The sequence below is a fragment of the Saccopteryx bilineata genome, chromosome 1 (genome assembly GCF_036850765.1).
Source record: "Saccopteryx bilineata isolate mSacBil1 chromosome 1, mSacBil1_pri_phased_curated, whole genome shotgun sequence".
NCBI lineage: Eukaryota > Metazoa > Chordata > Mammalia > Chiroptera > Emballonuridae > Saccopteryx > Saccopteryx bilineata.
In genome coordinates, this window is record NC_089490.1 from 83,017,157 (window position 1) to 83,032,770 (window position 15,614).

Sequence of the window (15,614 nt, forward strand, 5' to 3'; positions counted from 1 at the left end):
TGAGCGCGGGCTCATCTGGTTTGAGCAAAAGCCCACCAGCTTGGACCCAAGGTCGCTGGCTTGAGCAAGGGGTTGCTCGGTCTGCTGTAGCCCCACGGTCAAGGCACATATGAGAAATCAATCAATTAACAACTAAGGTGTTGCAATGATAAACTAATGATTGATGCTTCTCATCTCTCTCCGTTCCTGTCTGTCTGTCCCTATCTATCCCTCTCTCTGACTCTCTGTCTCTGTAAAACAAACAAACAAACAAACAACACCCTTTAACCCTAACCCAGGTAAAAAAAAAATAGAATTTTACCAGCTATTCCAGAAGCCCCACCATATGCCTGATGGTTACAGACATCATTTCCCACAGTTCTTGATTGTTTTTTTATCACTTTATCATTCAAGTGTGTATCTATGAACAGTACAGTTTACTTTTGCCTATTTAAATATTTTAGTATGTTTTTCAGTTCTTTTCATCTGTGTTTCTCTTCTGTGCTTTAGATAATCTTTTTTTTTCTTTTATGATTTGTCTGCTGAGACCCAGGCCGTTTGACCTGCAGCATCCCCCTGTGTCTGGACTTTCCCAATGTGCTCCTCTTCCTGCCTTTTCCTACACACTGGCACTGGGAACCTGGTTCTTTCCCTTTCATGTTGCTTTTTTTTCCTTCTAATCATAGGGCTCATAACGTCTGCTCGTCTCTCATGATGACATGAGCAGTTGTTGCTTACTGCCTGCACAGTCATGACGGTCTATCATTGCTTTTCTTTTACTGGTTGGCAAGGCCACCCCCTTCAAGCTTTCATTGTCCCCTGCCTGGATTTCTGCAGTGGCCTCCCAGTTGATCTTTCTGCTCCATGTCCATCCCCCAACAGAGCCCTGTTAAATCCTAAGACCCTCCTCCATCCAAACTCCCCCAGCCCATGGTTCCCATCGCACTGCCAGCGAAAGCCACGGTCCTCACAGTGGGCAGCAAGGCCCAGTGTGATCCAACCCTGGGCCCCTGCTCTACCCCCTCTGCCACCCTCTTCCCTACCCCTCACTCTAGCACTGGGAGCGGGTCCCCTCCAGGGTCTGTGCACTTCACTGCAGGGTCCTTTGTCAAATGTCACCGTGTCAGAAAGCCCTTCCCTTCCCTCCCCATTAAAATGACAGCTCCCACCCTCTTCTTCTACACCAGTACCATCGCCTGTCATGCCAGGTATTTGCTTGGACTGGAGGCTCCACCATGGCAGGGAGGTCCCTCCATTTGGTTGGGATATTGTCTCTCTAGTGCCTAGGGTAATCCTTGGCATGTGGTGGCATCAGTATCTGAGGGCGAACGAATGACCGCGTGAGCGAGGAACGAGTATCCGTCCTGCTTTGGGAGCACTTCTCCAGCCAGTTGGACTCAGCACCGTGGGGCTGACACCCGACCCTCTCTCTCTCTCTCCCTCTTTAAATTGTGGCAAAGTATACAGAGCATAAAACACCATTTCAGCCCTTTCTTAGGTATACAGGTCCATGGCATTAAGTACATTCACATCGTTGTGCAACCTGAGGCAGGCTAGTAAGAAGCTAGGAAATTCCTGGGCAAGTGGAATGGGGACACTGAGACAAGATAATTAAACAAGGCCACAAATGTGATCAATTTACAGGCAGCTAGTGAATTGCAGGACCTTATCTTCCCTAACCAAGGACACTTGAGGATAAGTGGCTTACACCTCTCCTCTCTGACCAGAGAATAAAAACCTTAAATCACCCTGGTCAGGGGTAGCAGCCAAACCCAAAGACGAATGAAGTCAGGGGAACAAATAAAAACCTGATCTGAGCCAGACAGACCCAAGATAAAAGTAAAGCAGTAAAACAACCAAAGAATCATCTCACCTTTTGGCTACAGTGAATCGATCTGCTATTAACAAGATAGATAAGTATCTGTTTGAGTCTTTTCTTTTCTTTTTTCTTTTTAGCAAGAGAGAGAGAGAGAGAGAGAGAGAGAGAGAGAGAAATGAGAAGCATCAACTCATAGTTACAGCAGTTTAATTGTTCATTGATTGCTTCTCATATGTGCCTTGACTGGGAGGCTCCAGCCGAACCAGTGGCCCCTTGCTCAAGCCAGTGGCCTTGGGCTCAAGCCAGCAATCATGGGATCATGTCTATAATCCCACGCTCAACTCAGAGACCCTGCACTCAAGCTGTTGAACTCGCGCTCAAGCCAGCAACCTTGGGGTGTCCAACCAGGTACCTCAGCATCCCAGGTCAATGCTCTATCCATTGCACCACTCCTGGTCAGGCTTGAGTCCCTGCTTTCAATTTTCTTTGATGTTTACCCAGAAAAGGCCTTGCTGGGTCATAGGGTTATTCTGAGTTTAATTATTGTGAGGAACAGCCCTACCTAACTCCTTTTTTTTTCTTCTTTTTTTTTTCTGAAGCTGGAAATGGGGAGAGACAGTCAGACAGACTCCCGCATGCGCCCGACCAGGATCCACCTGGCACGCCCACCAGGGGCGACGCTCTGCCCACCAGGGGGCGATGCTCTGCCCCTCCGGGGCATCGCTCTGCCGTGACCAGAGCCACTCTAGCGTCTGGGGCAGAGGCCAAGGAGCTATCCCCAGCACCCAGGCCATCCTTGCTCCAATGGAGCCTTGGCTGCGGGAGGGGAAGAGAGAGACAGAGAGGAAGGAGGGGGGGTGGAGAAGCAAATGGGCGCTTCTCCTATGTGCCCTGGCCGGGAATCGAACCCGGGTCCCCCGCACGCCAGGCGGACGCTCTACTGCTGAGCCAACCGGCCAGGGCCTAACTCCCTTTTTTATTTCAGTAAAATACTTAGTTTTGATGTAAATTCCTAGCTTTCCTCAAGCCACACTCTGTGGCTGTTTCCATCATAGAGCCTCGTGTCTGAGGACTTTCCTCCATGTGTCTGGGACTTCCCTCTGTGTTCACCTTTGCCCAATGCTCTGGTTTCCTTCTTCTTCGCTTGCAAAAGCTCTGAGTCATACCTCTTTGGGTCACTAGATGGCGCAGGAGAGTAGTTTTGTTTTGTGTGTTTTTTGTTGTTTTTCCTCCGAGAAGGCTCTCTTTGTTTTCTTCTAGGCTGGGGTAGAGACTCCTCATGCCCCGTGGTGGTGGTGGTGGTGGAGTTCTTTGTAGTGTTCCCCACCTAAGGTCACCTTGCCTTGACACTTGGCAATGTTTTTCAGTTTCTCATGTCTTTAGTTGGAGAAGCCCACACCATTCTCCTTTTTAAAAGGGATCATGGTGTTGGGAGCACACCACCATGTTTGAAAGGGCATCAGACCGGAGGTCAGAAAATCCCACCTTTTAATCCTAGTTTCATTAAGAACTCTGTGCAACTGGAACATGTCATCTGGACACTTCTGGCTTCAATTTCTCTACCTGTGATATCTATAGATCGGATTAGGGAGTGGTTATCAATTATGGCAGTAAGATGCTCGTTGAATCAGAATCTCTCAAAGTGCTTCATGGAGCCCCCAGGAGACCTGGCACAGTGCAGTGGAGGACCCCTGGGTTAGGTGGCCCCTGAGATCTTCTTTAGCTCTCACCAGCTGGGTGACCTGCAACAAGAAACCCTTCAAGCCCCAGTGTTTTCATCTTATAAGATGGGAATAATCATAGCACCTATCACCACATAGGGTGTGCGCATTAGAGGACAAGTCAAGCGCCCAGCACAGCCCCTGGGCACAAGATATTAGCTGTTCTGGTTTCTCTCCCAGCCATTCTCAAACACAGGCAGCAGCGGTCCATCAAAGGGAATCTTGCAGAAGACACCTGCTGCCAGGGATCCACATCCTGAGCTTCCGAATCAGTGGGACGAACCCAGATGAGTGGGAGGGGACTGGGTGAGTTTAGTCAAGTCCATTAAAATGGCCCCCAGCACTTCACTCACTAGATGCTCCGCAAATGTTTGATTAAACAGTTCATTTGATTAAGGAAACCATCCAGGAGAAAGTGCCCCAGAGCTGAGTCTTGAATGTCCACCAGGAATTAACAAGACAGGACGGGCAAAGAACTTTCTCCCCCGGCAGGGAAAGCAGTGTGTGACTTTGGAGGGGGGATGCCATAAAGCTGCAAGGGCTGGCTAACAACCACGGAACCGACCATGCCTTCACTTACAGGGCCACCCTTACAGCGGTCCTGTGGGACAAGAGCTACGGGGGGGGGGGCTGATAACCACTGAACCGACCATGCCTTCACTTACAGGGCCACCCTTACAGCGGTCCTGTGGGACAAGAGCTACGGGGGGGGGGGGGCTGATAACCACTGAACCGACCATGCCTTCACTTACAGGGCCACCCTTACAGCGGTCCTGTGGGACAAGAGCTACGGGGGGGGGGGGGGCTGATAACCACTGAACCGACCATGCCTTCACTTACAGGGCCACCCTTACAGCGGTCCTGTGGGACAAGAGCTACGGGGGGGGGGGGCTGATAACCACTGAACCGACCATGCCTTCACTTACAGGGCCACCCTTACAGCGGTCCTGTGGGACAAGAGCTACGGGGGGGGGGGGGGCTGATAACCACTGAACCGACCATGCCTTCACTTACAGGGCCACCCTTACAGCGGTCCTGTGGGACAAGAGCTACGGGGGGGGGGGGGGGCTGATAACCACTGAACCGACCATGCCTTCACTTACAGGGCCACCCTTACAGCGGTCCTGTGGGACAAGAGCTACGGGGGGGGGGGGGCTGATAACCACTGAACCGACCATGCCTTCACTTACAGGGCCACCCTTACAGCGGTCCTGTGGGACAAGAGCTACGGGGGGGAGGGGGCTGATAACCACTGAACCGACCATGCCTTCACTTACAGGGCCACCCTTACAGCGGTCCTGTGGGACAAGAGCTACGGGGGGGGGGGGGGCTGATAACCACTGAACCGACCATGCCTTCACTTACAGGGCCACCCTTACAGCGGTCCTGTGGGACAAGAGCTACGGGGGGGGGGGGCTGATAACCACTGAACCGACCATGCCTTCACTTACAGGGCCACCCTTACAGCAGTCCTATGGGATAAGAGCTACGGGGGGGGCACATTCCATGCCAGGGAGGCTGTAGGACAGGGACTCTGAGATCCATTGGGCAGAACTGAGAAGTCTGAGCTTTGTCCTGTGTGTCTCAAAAGACCTTGGAAGGGTTTAAAGCAGGGATGTGCTGGGATCCCTGGCCTACTGGAAGGGCAGGTTTTCAGTGGTTGTGAGATGGAGCCCTGAGGGTGAGAAGGAGGGGTGTGATCGCTTGTAAGGTCAGTGCACTGGTTCTGGCAGAGAACAAGGCTGTGATGGGGAATGGGAGGAGGGAGCAGATTCAGGAGCCACTCAGTGAGGAAGAGAAGAGGAGGGGAGGTGGGCTGGCTGAGGCCTGTCCAAGGGCATCAGGGTGTCTGGGGATAAGCATGTGGGGTCTTGCTGGCCACTGGGAGGGCTTGGAACTCAGCAAGTGCCTCTGGCAACTGATACCTAAACTCTGAGCTCCAAACCAGAGCATGTGTTGGTTTAGGTCTCAGAGGACCACTCTGGCCCAGGTGCAGAAACAAGGGGTGAGGGTGGAAGCTGGGGCTTTGTTAGGAGACTGAAACAGTCCAGTGGTGGGAAGGAAGAGGAGGGAAGAGGTCAGTTGGGACATAACTCAGGGGCAAAGCCACCTGGATTGTCCATGGATGGATGTGGGAATGAGAGAGAAGGGGCGTGAGGACTCCAAGATTTGTAGCTTCAGCAACTGGAGGACTGGGGCTGGGTTTTAGTGTTTGTTTGGTTTTTGGTTTGGGGGTTTTTCTTAAATTGATTTGAGAGAGAGAGAGATAGAAAAACATCTGTTTGTTGTTCCAACCATTCATGCATGCATTGGTTGATTCTTATGTGTGCCCTGATTGTGGAATTGAACCCACAGCCTTGGTGTATTGGGACGACGCTCTAACCAACAGGGCTGGGGCGGCTGTCGATGAGGCTTTGGAGACTGGAGATGGTTGAGTTGGGGTGTGTGAGGTGCTTGCTGGGCCATCAAGGGAGCTCAGATGGCTGGAGGAGTCAGGCCTGAGGAGTATCTGAGAGTCACGATGCATGATAGAATTTAAAGTCAAGGGACATCAACACACCAACTGGCTTCGGCAGTGGAAGGCACTGGTGCCTAGAGCAACTGCAGCCCCGTGGGGTGATCTGGGTGGGAGCCGGGGGAGGGCAGTGGTAAAGAGGGGAGCAGCATGGTGGGGGGGATGGTGAAGGTCAACGGCCTGTAACAATCAACTCAGCCCCCATACAAAGTACCACAGCCTGGGGACTTAAAAAAGACCTGACTTCTCACAGTTCTGGAGGCTGGAAGTGTGAGATCAGGGTACCAGCATGGTCTGCTTCTTGTTCTGGTTCTGGTGAGGACTTCTCCCCACACTGCAGACAGCTGCCTTCCTTCTGTGTCCTAACAAGGCAGGCAGGGTTGGGGGCTGAGAGAGAGAGAGAGAGAGAGAGAGAGAGAGAGCTCCCTGGTATATCTTTTTATAGGACACTAAACCCATCAACTCAGGGTCCCACCCTCCTGACCCCATTTAACCTAAATGACTTCCTTGGAGGTCTTATCTTTAAATAGTCATTTTGGGGGTTAGGTATTCAACATACAAATATGGAGGGGACACACAAACGTTTCATAACGCCATTACACATGGCAGAGGCAAGGCCCCCGTTCTACACCCCTCACCTCTCCAGGCTTGGGGATCCCCACCTCCTGTCTCCCAGCCTGATAGAACTACCTTCACATGTAGACCATAGAGCACCCCATAGACCCTCCTGTCTCCTCACTTCTAGAATGACCTCCTCCCTTCTCTGCCTGCCCATGTGTCAGGCCCTGTCAGACACCCACCCTCTGGGGACTCTCTCCCTTTCTCCCTCCCTGCTTGGTTCCTTCCTTCCTCCCTTCCTCCCTTCCTTCCTTCCTTCCTTCCTTCCTTCCTTCCTTCCTTCCTTCCTTCCTTCCTTCCTTCCTTCCTTCTTTCCTCCTTCCCTTCCTTCCTTCCTCCTTCCCTTCCTTCCTTCTTTCCTTCCCTCTGTCCCTCCTTTCTTTTTGTTAAAAGTATGTTGACACCAAGCTCATCGAATACGTGTAGTTTTGAGTACATCAATCATACCTCCACAAAGCTGTTAAGAAATTGTATTGATATCTTTTCCTTGCTTTTCCTCCTCTCCTTTTGCCCTTGTGGCTTTATATATTTTTTAATACTTACCTATTGAGGCATAATTTAGGTACAATAAGCTGCACCCATTTCAATGATCCAGTTTGATGAGTTTTGACAGCAATTTGTGCTTGTGAAATTGCCACTGCAGCAAAGATTCAGGTCATGCCAAATGTCCTGTCCCTCCTCCCTCACCTCTCTGTGCCCCTCTGTCTCCCGGGGCTCCCTTCCGTTACAGACGTTTGTTGGCATTTTCTGGAGTTGCACACAAACGAACTCATACAGCATAAACTCTTCTGTGTCAGACTTCCATCACTCAGCATGGTGGTGTTGCCATTCCTGTGCTGTGGGTATTAGTAACCCGTTTCTTCTCTTTTCCAAGGGCTATTCTGTGCGTGGCCATACATCATTTTGTTCTTCGTTTATCTATTAATGGACATCTGGGCTGTTTTTAGTCTGAGGCTATCACAAACAAAGCTTCTGCGAACATCTGTGTGCAAGTCTTTGTGAGAACAAATGCTTCTTTTCCCCCGGGGTCAGTGCCCAGGTGGGAAACCGGGAAGGAGGGGGGTTGTGCGGCAAGTGTGCACTGAACTTTCAAGAAGCAGCTGGTTTCTCTTTTGGCTCCCAGCAGTTCCAGTAGCCCTGTGTGAGTGACCCAGTCCTGGCTGCCTCCTCTCCGAAGAAGCCCAGTGTTGGCTTTCGCGCTTCAGTAAAAATTGCAGCTGTTCTAATGCCAGTGTAGAGTTCTCTCATTGTGGTTTTAATCTGCATTCCCCTGATGACTAATGCCATTGAGCACCTTCTCATGTGCTCTCTCACCTGTGAGCTCTGGTGAAGTCATGAGTGCTCTGACCGTTAGTGGACATGTCTCTTTTCAGTCCTCAATCAGTCTTCCCTGTTTAATTGTTATTTTCACACAAGTCTTTCTATCACCAGTTCAGAAACTCACTGGTGTGCACCCTGCTCTGCCCAGCAAGGGGCCTGGGAGGGATTTAGTGCTGTTGTTTTAAACCCCTGGGCAGATGTTAACCCCCCCCCCGCAGAGAATGACCTCACTCTCCCCCATGGAAAGGGCTTCCTCTGAGATATTTTGCTTTCCACTAAGGTGAACAACACAAATGAACAAAGGTCACTGTGGGCTCCCCACTTTTCAGGAAAGATTGGGAAGAGAAGGATGAGGTATTGAGAAGATGAAGCTGTGTAAGGATCGGAGAGGAAATAGGGGTTACTGGTTCTCAGAGTCATGTAAGCTAATAAGCATTGATTACATTGACATGGGGGAGTCCTGTGATATTGACACTCCAGTGCCTTGGTTATGAGTCTGTCTTTAGGGTTTATTTTTCATTTTCTTTTCTTTCTTTTTTTTTTTTCCATTTTTCCTTAGCTGGAAACGGGGAGGCAGTCAGACAGACTCCCGCATGCGCCCTACCGGGATCCACCCGGCATGCCCACCAGGGGGCGATGCTTTGCCCTTCTGGGGCGTTGCTCTGTTGCATCCAGAGCCATTCTAGCGCCTGAGGCAGAGGCCACAGAGCCATCCCCAGCGCCCGGGCCATCTTTGCTCCAATGGAGCCTTGGCTGCGGGAGGGGAAGAGAGAGACAGAGAGGAAGGAGAGGGGGAGGGGTGGAGAAGCAAATGGGCGCCTCTCCTGTGTGTCCTGGCCGGGAATCGAACCCAGGACTCCTGCACGCCAGGCCGATGCTCTACCACTGAGCCAACCGGCCAGGCCTTCTTTTTTTTTAAAGTGAGAAGAGGGAAGATAGTGAGACAGACTCTTACATGTGCCCTGATTGTGATCCAGCTGGCAACCCCCATCTGGGGCCGATGCTCAAATCAGCCGAGGTATCCTTAGTGCCTGATGCCGACACTCTGACCAATTGAGCCACTGGCTGAGGGAGGGGAAGAGGGTGGGGAAAAGAAGCAGATGGTTGCTTTTTCTGTGTGCCCTGACTAGGCATCAAACCTGGGACATCTACATGCCAGGCCAATGCTCTATCCACTGAGCCAGCCAACCTGGACCCAAGCCATTTTTTTTTTAATTTTAGATAAACAATGCATACTTTTTAGTAGAAATATATCTTATGAATATTTGGGACATACTTGTCCAAAATATAAGTATTCATTTATCTGAAATTTGAATTTATTAGGGCATTCTGTGTTTTTATTTGTGGAATCTAGCAACCCAATGAGTCACTATGGGTTTACGGAGGGTGAACCCCTGGTGGCTTTTCTCTGCCAGAAAGAAGCTGCAGTTCCCGTGGGACCTCATCTCCTGCCACAGCTCCTGTAGGCTCTGGGTCCTGTGCCTCCTCTACTTGTAGGGTAGTTAGTGGCAGTGACTTCCCACTGTGGCCAGCCCCGTGCATTACTGGCCCTTGCTGGTTTAGTCCCAGCCACAAATTCACATGAAATTGGCCTGACCTGTGGTGGCGCAGTGGATGAAGCGTTGACCTGGAGATGCTGAGGTCGCCGGTTCGGAACCCTGGGCTTGCCTGGTCAAGGCACATGTGGGAGTTGATGCTTCCAGCTCCCCCCCCCCCCGTCTCTCCTCTCTCTCTCTCTCTCTTTCTCTCTCTCTCTGTCTCTCCCTCTCCTCTCTAAAATGAATAAATAAATAAAAAAAATTAAAAAAAAAATTCACATGAAATTTTGTCATGAAATTCTCCTTCATGAGCCCTTGTGAAGGTGAGCCCTGACAATACATGTGGTTGACAGCATTGTGCAAGTTGGGGTGCTATGGGGTGTTCAGGGGGCAATGCATTTTGATGTTACCAAAAGCATAAACATCACAAATTCTTATAGAAAGGTCTGTGTGTGTGCTCACGGGCATGCGTGTGGTTGGCCCCTCCCACCAGAGAGATCCCTGGGTCCCCAGAGAGAAGCTGGGGCGTCCCTGCAGGAGGCTTTCCCCACTTGGCTTGTCATTCTTTCTTCCCTTTCCACTTTTTATGGGGGATGATAAGCTTCTGTTAATTTAGGGACTGATGGCCTTGGGTGTAAGGGCGAGCCTGTGAAAGGGCCCGCAGGCAGGAGTCCTGAGAGGGGGCTGAGCTCAGAAATGCGAACTCTGGCAGCGATGTCCTAGGGACCCAGATGCGAATGCAAGAAGAAATATAAATATAAACAAAGTTCTGACTCTGAGACTTGCTCATTAGGCCTTTCTGCCTCTGGGTCTGGCCTTTAGCCTTCACTGTGTGCACCCCTGCTTGTCAGCTGGCCCTGCCCACCCGGGACCCAGCTGGGCAGTGATGTTCAAGGCTGGGACCCTGTCTGCAGTGCTCTGCCTGACGACTCCACCAGAATCCCTTCTCATTACCTTGGCAATGGTGACAGAGTGCAGCGGTGAGGGGCCAGAGCGGCCTACCAGGTGGTCAGGGTTGGAGTGGGCATATTGGAGAAAGCTTGTCTCCCTAGATAATACTTGTGGAAATGTTGGTTTTGCTTGGTGTGGAGAAATAAATTGTAAAACTGTGTCCTTTATGGAAATTCCTTTCATAATGATGTATGATGAGGATTATGGAAATTCGAAATGTTAGGGTTGGGGAACCTTAAGATGCACCTGCTAATACGGCCTGTAACGCTTTAGCTTTAATCACTTGCACAGTGGGCTGCAGGGCCGACACTTAGGAATCTGTTCTTTGAATCCGCCCCACCTGAGATTGAAGATCAAGACTGTTAAATTGTATCCAAAATAAATACAAATGCTTCCAGCAGGAGCCTGAGGGGCTCTCTCATGCATGAACCACAGGGTTTGGATGCTGGGCATCTAGAGTTTGAATGTCCAGAAATCAGTCTCTGCTATTTCCAGTTCTAGAGAATGTTTCAGATAGGAAGGGAGCTGATAATGCGTCTCCAAAGAAGCCAGAAGTCACTTTGGTGTTGGCCTGAGCCTGAGTGTGAGCATGAGTGTGAGCCTGGGTTTGTGTGTCTTTAAATTGGGGGATGGGGGCACAGATAAGCAGCACCAGGCAGTGGAAAAGCTCTTGCTGGCTCCTAAGCTGCCCACAGTGACGAAGAATGATGCATGAAAACAGCAGCTAAAATATCACCACCCACCTCCCAAACTTCCCAAAGAAACAACAAAAACTTTGGCCTGCCAGAAGGCAGCCCGTGAGCAAAATGGAGGCGCTGCATCTGAAGGCTGGGCTTCCCCGGGAATGAATGCTGTTGCAGACTGTCTTCATGCCTTGTCCACAAATAGACCCCCTGTTGGGTGCCTGTGGCTAAAGCCCAGGCACTTTCACTGGGCAAGGTCCCACCCTCCCACACCAGAGATGGCACAAGTGGGTGTGGACGTGGCAGGTCAAATATACAAAGAGAACAGACCACTTACAACCTGTCAGCCTCGGTTCCTCATTCACCAAGAGGAGGTAGGGCCTCTGAGGCTGCTGCCAAGGGTACACATGGAGTTCTGTGAGCGGTCAAGCGTTCATTCAGTGGCCACCAGTGAGTCCGATGTCCCTCTCCCATGGACTGCGGCAGGTGCAGCCCTCCCGAGGTCTCACGTGGTGAATGGGAAGCTGGGGGAGTGCTATAGGTGAATGATACACGCTGCTGTTGGGAAGATTTAGTGAACAACAACAAAAGGATACAAACTATCTCATCAATAACTAGAATATTGATTACATGTCAAAATGGTAACATTTTGAAAATATGTGATCAAATAAAATACATTATTAAATTGAAAAACAATCAGGTAGTGAAAAGTTGTAATGAAAGGACTTGACCCAGCAACCTCAGGGTTGGAAGCAGAGTCAGAGGGTATGGGTTCCGCCCTCTGGTACCACAGAGATTGCCACCTGGACACAGACAGAACACAGAGACTTCCCAGGACCACCCAGCACACTCCACGGCCTGACCCCCCTCCTGGAGAAAACCCCTAAGTTTGGGCTGGGCCCCCATCACTGCTCTATATGACCAACTGCTTCACGTTTAGGAAACAAGAGTCCTTTTAAGTTCTGATCAAAAGTAATAAACCCTTAAAACCAAGTCCCTACGAGTAACTAGAACAACCCAACAGGAGGCAGACGCGGCATGGGGGGAAAACTAGACGGAGGCGTGGAGGGCATCAGGCCAGGTGGTGGTGATGTGTCACGCAGAAGAGGGTAGAGACATTGAGGACAGTCTGCGGTTAGAATAGGGACTTCACCACTGGAGACTGCTAATATTTATTTAACTCTAACCATGTGCCAGCCAAGCTCTCAGGGCCTTCCTGGGTCCACACATTTAGTCTGATGAATGACCCTGGAGTCTCTGGATCTGCCCTGATCTCCATTCGGTCTAGGAGGAAACGGGAGCTCAGGAACCAGAGATAAATTGCCCGGGGTCACTTGGCCTGTGAGCTTCCGAGATGCACTGGACCGTGCACACGTGTGGAAGTACACAAGGGAGAAAAGCAGAGGGAGCCTGTCGTTACTTCTGGGTTTCCAGAAACTGCCACTCTGAAACTGAGGTCTCCACAACGCAATTCATGGAAAAATGAATTTATTTCTCTTGGATTTATTTATGTATTTGATCAGTAAGGACTCATGATCTTCTCAGGTTCTATTGACTTTTATATTGCTGCACTTAGCTTCATAGTTATTATATTCGTTTTAAAAAAAACCCAACAAAACAAACAGAAAACAAAAAACCCGCCACAAAGATTCAGAGATTCCACACACAGCAAAGATTCCCTTTGGCAGTTGCCCAGGTGGCGAGCCCAGCCTGCCGCTGAGCCAGAGCTGGACCCCAGAGCCCCTTTATGGCCCTTCCGCCACCCCACCCAACTGACCCTGCTCCTCCCGTGTAGGAACTGCCGCCGATGATAGGAGGTACCATGTTGAGGTGCTTTCAAAGCTCAGATCCAGAACTGGTGGTGTTAGACTCATAAAACCATGAGACAGTAGCACTTTATATACAATAGATCATAAAACCTTTTTTTTTCAATTCAGTGAGAAGAGGGGAAGAGAGAGACAGATTCCCACATGTGCCCCTACCGGGATCCACCTGAAAAGCCCAGTAAGGGATGATGCTCTGCCCATCTGGCGGATTGCTCTGTTGCTCAGCAACCAAGCTCTTCTTAGTGCCTAAGGCAGAGGCCATGAAGCCATCCTCAGAGCCCAGGCCAACTTGCTCCAATCGAACCATGGCTACCAGAAGGGAAGAGAGAGAGAAAAAGAGAGAGAGAAGCAAGAGGGGAGGGGTGGAGAAGCAGATGGGCGCTTCTCCTGTGTGCCCCGACTGGGAATCAAACCCAGGACACCCACACGCTGGGCTAATGTTCTACCACTGAGCCAACTGGCCAGGGTTAACAAAACCTTAACATAATTAAGAAAAGATCTAAGTATACAACTGCATAGGTGAGTCTCCCAGAAAATTACATCAAGTGAAAGAAACTAAACCCAAAAGAGTAGGCACTGTGATATTTCACTGAGGTGAGGTTCTCAGAACAGGAATTTGCTCCCCTCTGTGTGAATGTATTCCATAATGGGGGGCCCACTGCCTACTTCACAAGACACTGACTGGCTGGTGACTGCTTGGGGGCCCCCCAAGGTGAGGGGCCTGGGTGTCTCCACCTTTGCAGCCACCAGGCCTGCACCCAAGTGTTTCAGGGGCAGGAGACACAGGGCTGGCAGGTGGCTGAGGGACTAGCATTGTGATGGTGATGGGCAGGTGACTGAGGTTGGGCGGGGAGGGGGGTGAGATGGCCATGCAGGACTCCGCTGTCAATGGCTCACACTATTTATAGGATGCTGATGTGTTCCGTGTGGTGATTCAGCCTTTCAGTTAAGTGCAGCACTATGTTTAGCACACAAAGCATGGCATGGAAAGCAACTCTACCAAGGACGAAGGTGTTTACCCTCAGGCCAGGCACCTGCCACTCAGAGTTTCTGAGTCAGAAGTATGGGGGCCTCTGAGATTCCCCTACCACACACAGGCAAGCATGCATACATGCACCCTGCACATGCATACACACATGTTCCCATGCACACATACACAGCACACACACCACATACATACACACATGTATACATGCACACACACCAGCCTCTATTCTTGTTGGTGGGGTCATGTGAAGCCTCAGTATACTTGGTTGATCTTTCCAGCAGTCACCGTCTTTCCTTTGGTAGGAGGTGTGATTTGGGGAACAGACAAAAGAATATAGATGGGAAAAAATTAAGGTATGCAATTAACCCCAGACGGACACACCTGAGGTAACTTCCATGGGCCTTGCCCTGTGTAGTCCCCTCTCCTTGGGGGTAGGGGGTCCTGTGCTTCACTGCTCATAGACATAATATGGCAAGGGTGATGGTGTCACTTCTGTGACTGATGACATCCTTTGGCAAAGGTTACATTGTCACTCCCTTGGTTCCACTCCCCCTCACATAAGATCCCTCTTAGCAGCAGCAGAGAGAGCCTGACCCTTGTCAGCTCCGAGGAGCAAGCTGGGAGAAGGGCTGGGGGAACACGTGGTGAGTACCATGGGGGATGCCCAGGAGCTGGGAGCAGCCCCTGCCGACCCTGCAAGAACACCTGGACTCCAGTCCTACAACCCAAAGCACTGAGCGAGCCTGGAAGAGGACGTGGCCTGACAGGGAGAGCCCCAGCCGGCTGACAACGTGATGGCCCGTAAGGTGGGAGCACGGGGCCAGTTGGATCAGTGACTCCTGACCCTCAGAAACCATGAGATAATAACCGTGTGCTATTTCTGCTAAGTTGGTTCCTTACACAACCATAGAAAGCTAATATGACTACCCTTTTATACAAGGGGCAAATGATGCTCACATGTGCCTGTAGATGTATTAAAATCCTGGGGGGACACAAGGAAACTGGTCCCTGGTTACCCATTGTTGGGAAGGGGGGCTGTGGGCAATGTGGGGACTCTATACTCTTTACCTCTGTCTGCTCTGCTGTCTTTGAAAAATGTCAGTGTTGAAACTACTTCAAAAGTAAATGAATGAATGGTGGTTTTTGGCAACTGAGTCACTGAAGCACTATTTTTGTACCGGATATGAAATGACCCTTTAATCTTTACCCTATGAGGCCAGGGCTATTATCATCCACAGTGGACAAAAAGGGAAACTGAGGCCTGCACCATTCAGTATGTAGCACACTGGGGCTCACAGAGCACCTGCAGAGCAGGGATTGGGCCAGCCCTTTGGGCTCCCCGCCAGCGCCCTTCTCTGCTCCATCCATTGGCCAGGGCTAGCTGGGCACCGAGGCCACAAGGAACCGGCTGTCTGCACAAGAAGAGCAGGAGCAGCTCCCAGACCCCGGGCCATGGGTGCAGGCTAATCTGCAACGTTAGGTTCCCATGACCCCTCCCCCCATCAGAGCTGTACCAACTCCAGACTTTACAGTCCTCAGTGAGCTATCAGCAGTCAGACTGGGCGAGGTTCCCCTTACATTTTGGATCCTTCCTTTTGTGACCTTTCTCATTTCCGCCTCCTTTCTCAGCATCAGCTACCATCTCCTGCATTCATT